This window comes from Lipotes vexillifer, unplaced genomic scaffold, assembly GCF_000442215.2.
Source record: "Lipotes vexillifer unplaced genomic scaffold, Lipotes_vexillifer_v1.1 scaffold429, whole genome shotgun sequence".
Classification (NCBI taxonomy): Eukaryota; Metazoa; Chordata; class Mammalia; order Artiodactyla; family Lipotidae; genus Lipotes; species Lipotes vexillifer.
In genome coordinates, this window is record NW_006784171.1 from 1,170,719 (window position 1) to 1,176,523 (window position 5,805).

The following is a 5,805-nucleotide window of genomic DNA, read 5'->3' on the forward strand; positions in this document are numbered from 1 at the left end:
GTAGGGAAATCTTACATCAGTGCACGCCAAGGTGCTAATTCCTCCTTATTTATAAATGCAAACCTAGGGGCCAATTTTATAGGCCGACGGTCAGAGTTCGTATATTTCAATGGGGCTGTAATTTTAGCACAAACGTTTTAGAAACTGGTATTTTTATTGTGCCTTTGGAAGTGACTAGTTCGTCAAATAATTTGCATCGACTGAAACTTAATTTAGTGCAAAGTATAAAGACAGGCCCTATATTTTCTGCCAAGATACCCACATCATGCACAAAAATAGACCAAACCCAGATGTGAAAATCTTGAAAGGCACTATTGAGATTTTCAAACTATCCACATACTATTTAAAGAAGGTTTCACTCTTCTCTATAAAAGCTGATATGGTCCACAAATTGTTTATAAGTGTGTTTTAAAATTCTTCCAAATGAGGTTCAGTTTTTATTATTATATTCCTCTGTACATAATTTACATTGGATTTGAGCACCACCTTAAAAAAAAAAAAAAAAAAAAAAGCCAGACCAGGTGCTTCTGTCAATTTCTCACTTTGCAGTTGATTTGATAGAGGTGTGGCAGCATTCTTCAAAGTTCTGCTACCTTCTAGAACTTCGTATGTCAAATTTCCTTAATATCAAATTCATGAGTAATTAAAAATTTAACAGATTAAACTATAATTAAGCTTAGAGCATATACTGAAAATGATGGCAATTTTTGCCTGTCTTCATTTTGTGTTATATGAAGATACAATCCAATAATGGCTCATTTCTTTAAACTTCAATTACCTTAAGGCATATCAAGTGGAAAAGAGACATACGTTTCTTAGTAATAATTCTTTACAGTTTAAAGTAGTATTTTCATATACTTTATCTAATTTGATATAAAATCCCTGCACATTTTCAAGGCTAATAATTATATATGTCCATATTTTAAAATTATATTTATAATATATACTTGTTTTTAGGAGATAGTTGGAGGTGCATTTAGAGGTAAAGGGACATGATATTTGCAACTAATTGTCAAATATAGAGAGAGTGAGCAAATGAGGCAAAATTTTAATAATCAATGAGTATGAATCTGGGTCAGTGATGTACAGGAGGTCTTTGTATTTCACATGTGACTCTTTGGTCAGTTTGGAATGATTTCAAAGTAAAAAGTAAAACAAACTATATATATATTTATTATTATTAATAGATTTTCCCCTATTAAACATCACAAAGAAACAGTAAAGTATCTATCGCTATCAAAGTAACAACAATTAAACCTGGATGATTACCTTTCAGAGGGTATTAGTGCCCCCTACCCTATTTTTCATAAAAAATGAATCATAATGTAAATATATTGAATAATTCTGCAACCTGTTTTTTTCCACTTAAACTTCTATTTTATACTTATATTCTTAATAGGATTCTCCTTCTTTATTCTCTTTTTTAAAAATAAATTTATTTATATATTTCTTTATTTTTGGCTGTGTTGGGTCTGTATTGCTGTGCGCAGGCTTTCTCTAGTTGCGTTGAGCGGGGGCTACTCTTCATTGGGGTGCACGGGCTTCTTATTGTGGTGGCTTCTTTGGTTGAGTGTGGGCTCTAGGTGCACGGGCTTCAGTAGTTGTGTCTCGCGGGCTCTAGAGCGCAGGCTCAGTAGTTGTGGTGCACGGGCTTAGTTGCTCCGCGGCAAATGGGATCTTCCCCAACCAGGGCTCGAACCAGTGTCCCCGGCATTGGCAGGCGGATTCTTAACCACTGCGCCGCCAGGGAAGCCCCTTCATTCTCTTTTAACTTTTTGTTTTTATTATATACAGATACAGAAAACCATGCAAAATAAATGCATAGCTTGTGTATTATAAGAAAGCCAACACCCTTGTACCTAGTACTCAGATCAAGGAACAGAATTTTCTCAGGCACCTAGAAGCCCCTCATAGACCCCATCCTACCCACGGCCCCCACCCTCCCTCCAAAAGTAATTACTACTCTGAGTTTTATTGCAAGCACTGCTTTGAATTTATGTTTTTTTCACCTAAGTGTGCATCCCTAGACTCTACAGTTTGGTCTTACCCATTTTTAAAATTTATGATATCTTTTAATTCACTTTTAATATTCAGGCCTCCCTCCACCCGTTTTTAACAAATATTACAATTTATCTATTGAAGCACCTGGGGCGTTTGACCAGGAAAGTTTCCCAGTCTGGATTTGCTGATTTCCTGCACACGGAAGATTTAGCATGTTCCACTGTCCTTCGTGTTTCCTGAAATTTGAAAGTTGGATCCAGAGGCTTGATCAGACTCAGGTTCAATCTCTTTGGCAAGACTAGAGGTCATGTGTCATGGGCTCTCTCATCAGGAAGCACATTATGTCTGGTTATCTCTCTTTTTATGCTGTTGGGAGTCATTGATGCTCAGTGCCTAGATCCATTAGTTCATTGGGGGTTGCAAAATGGTGATATTCTTGGCTCTACCAACTTTTACAGTCACTAGTTGGATTTTTTTTTAAATAAAGAAATGCTTCCTCTCATATTATTTGGTTAGTAGGTTCAGTTCACACAGTAACAGCAGATGTTTGATCTTTTCCCTTTTATTTACTAGTTAAAAAAATATATTATTTATTTATTTATTTGGCCACGTCAGGTCTTAGTTGCAGTGCAGGCTCTTTGTTGCGGTGTGTGGGCTCTCTAGTTATCCCGCAGCATATGGAATCTTAGTTCCCCGATCAGGGGTCGAACCTGCATCCCCTGCCTTGGAAGGTGGATTCTTAACCACCGGACCACCAGGGAAGTCCCTATTTACTAATTTTTAAGATAATAAATTTGTTCTCTTGTATCTACTAAACATGACCAATTAATTTTTAAAAGTATCAAAATGGACTCATAGATTTAAAAGTATTTGACGGTTTTAAATCCACTTCTATTTTCATTCTTACTTAACTCATCTGTCCCATCTGTGGCCAGTGGGAACCTCTTAGGTTGGCTCCTGGGTCCTTTTGACATAAGACCAGTGGTCTTTGATAACTTCCTTTGTATCTGGTATGACAAGTTATTCAAAGTTATCTTTCATCACAAGTTATCTTGCATCTTTCCTGCCCAGTCCTGAAATTAGTATTTTTCCAGAAAGTCTTTTTTCTTTTAGTGGTAAATTGTATCACAAGAACACAGTTTGGGTACCAGGAAGCTTCACTGTCATTGCTACAGGGTTGGTCATTCTTCCTAGGCCTTTCAATGGACAGAGAACTAGGTTATGAATACATCTAATTCAAATTCACACTGCAGTGTTTTGTTTTTTTTAAAATTTATTTATTATTTATTTTTGGCTGTGTTGGGTCTTTGTTGCTGTGCACGGGCTTTCTTTAGTTGTGGTGCGTGGGCTTCTCATTGCAGTGGCTTCTCTTGTTGTGGAGCACGGGCTCTAGGCGAGCGGGCTCAGTAGTTGTGGCTCCAGGGCTCTAGAGCACAGGCTCAGTAGCTGTGGTGCACGGGCTTAGTTGCTCCGCGGCATGTGGGATCTTCCCGGACCAGGGCTCGAACCCGCGTCCCCTGCATTGGCAGGTGGATTCTTAAGCTCTGCGCCACCAGGGAAGTCCCACACTGCAGTGTTTTTATGTAACTTCTTCTGTTTTATATTTATACATATACCTTTATCGCATATTAAAAATCCTCGTTTTCAAGGACACAGAAGATGATGGAATTGGGATATACTACAGTGATTCATTTGCTTTTTTCCACAATATGTACACAACAGCCTCAGAATAGCATACTAATACCACCTGCTCAACCATTACTGAAAACAGTTCACAATTCTTTTTTTTTTTTTTTGCATCTGCTGTCTCTATTATTCCCTCATTTAAAAATAGTTGTGTTATATTGACATTATCAGAGCATATAACATACACGTTCTCTCCCACTGTAGCTCTCATTAGTCTTAGTTTTACAAATAACTATATATTTAATGCTTGCCACTACTTTTTTCATATAAAAAGATGATTCTTTATCCAACTTAGACACAAATATAGGTCAAATAGTTCTAGATGGCTTATAAAGACAAAGAGCAGACCCCTGACCCACCCAGCCCACCCCCAATTCTCCCTCCCCAGAGGCAACCATTTTCAATTCTTCCAGTTGGATTTTATGGTGTTTGCATCCATATTGCAGAACACATGCTTATGTGAATCTCTTGATATGTTCATAGACCTCTTGGTTTCCTTCCTGCCCTTGAAGCGTCCCTCTTGGAGCCTCCTATCCTACTGCAGTCTATGGCTGCCAAGCCCACTGCTGTCCTGGGATCTGCCTTCCCCATCATTCCAGGGGTGCCCTTTATTATCTAGCCTGTGGTGGAGCCCCTGTTCCCTCTTCCTTATTTTATTCCCTTCTTTTGGTGGAGCACATCTTCCAGTGCTTTCTTGGGAAGGTGCCACCTCACATTGATGGAAATGTCTGTACCCCACCTCCACTGTTAAGGGAGAGCATGCTTGCATTTAGAATTCTAGCTGTATCCTGTCTTCCTTCAGATGTTTCCAGGCTTTGCTCCCTGTCTCTTAGCCTCCATGTGTGCTATAGATTGAGCAAGTGGATGCCTTTCTCATTCCTGAGCCTTTCCATGTGAGCTGGTTTGGCCCATCCCTTTTAGGTACCAAATGATCTAATGTTTCACCATGGCATTCTCTGTGTGGATCTTTCTCCATCCATTTTGCTGGGTACTGTGTGGGCCCTCTCAACCTGCAGATTGATGTCTTTCAGTTCTGGGACCATTATTTCATTAGTAATTGCCTTCCTTCTGTTTTTTCTTTCTGAAACTCCTAGTGTTCATTGTTGGAATCCAAGAACAAGAAACATGAAGAAAAATACAGTGATACATCATAATTTCCAAAACCAAACTGGAGGACTTATACTTCCTGATCTCAAAACTAACTACAAAGCTACAATAATCAAAACAGTTTGGCACTGACATAGGACAGACGTACAGACCAGTGGAACAGAATGGAGAGTCCAGAAGTAAAGTCATGCATCTATTTGCCACTAGTTCTAACATTTGGTCTTTTGGGTTGTCTAAAGCTCACTGTCTGGTAGATGCCTCAGGATGGGCTCATGGAAACAGTATTCCCTGCATTCATCCATGCTTTTAATAGTGTGCCCATGCTTTTTATAGTTGAAAGTCAGTTTATTTGGATATAAAATCTTTGGTTCACATTTTCCCCCTTGGCTATAATAACATATTACTCAATTTTATTTTGGCATAAACTACTATTATTATGGAGTCTGATGATAATTTAATTTTTGTTCTTTCTTAAGTCACTTGCTTTTTTTGTCTAGAAGTCCAAAGGGGGGGGGTTTCTTCTTCAAAATCCTGTAATTTTACTAGACTATGTCTTGGTATTTATTGTTTTGGGTCAGTTTCTCAGGTACATGGTATATTCTTTAGTATCTTTTTATTTCAGGGATGTTTTCTTTAATGTTTTATTATTTGTTCTGGTCCTTTGCTTTGATTATCTTCTTCAGAGACTTCTATTATCTCTATGGTCAGTCTTTGCCTATCTTCCATATTTATCAATTTCTCTTGAATCCTTTTTAACTCTCCTTTTTTTTTCTTGATTTAAAAACTCTTTCTCCTTTTCAGGTTCTATTTTTTTCAGTGTATAAAATGTCTCATTCACTTGCTCCTCTATTCCCTCAGTCTAATCTTCATTTCTGAAATGATTTTTCTTTTACTTCTAATTCTTTCCTGAGTTCTGTGACATCATTTTTAAGTTTTTGAAAATTCAGATATATCTTTTCCTCCCATGTCTTATGTCATTTTCTTAATGTTTTTTAGCTTATTTTGAAAGAG

At 37.7% G+C, this 5,805-nt stretch overlaps 1 protein-coding gene across 8 annotated transcripts in view; it reads right to left on the bottom strand.

Annotated features, from left to right (window-relative positions):
- The window catches only part of DLGAP1 (DLG associated protein 1), a 325,804-nt gene that overhangs the window by 166,790 nt on the left and 153,209 nt on the right, over window positions 1–5,805 (bottom strand). The window lies entirely within an intron of this gene.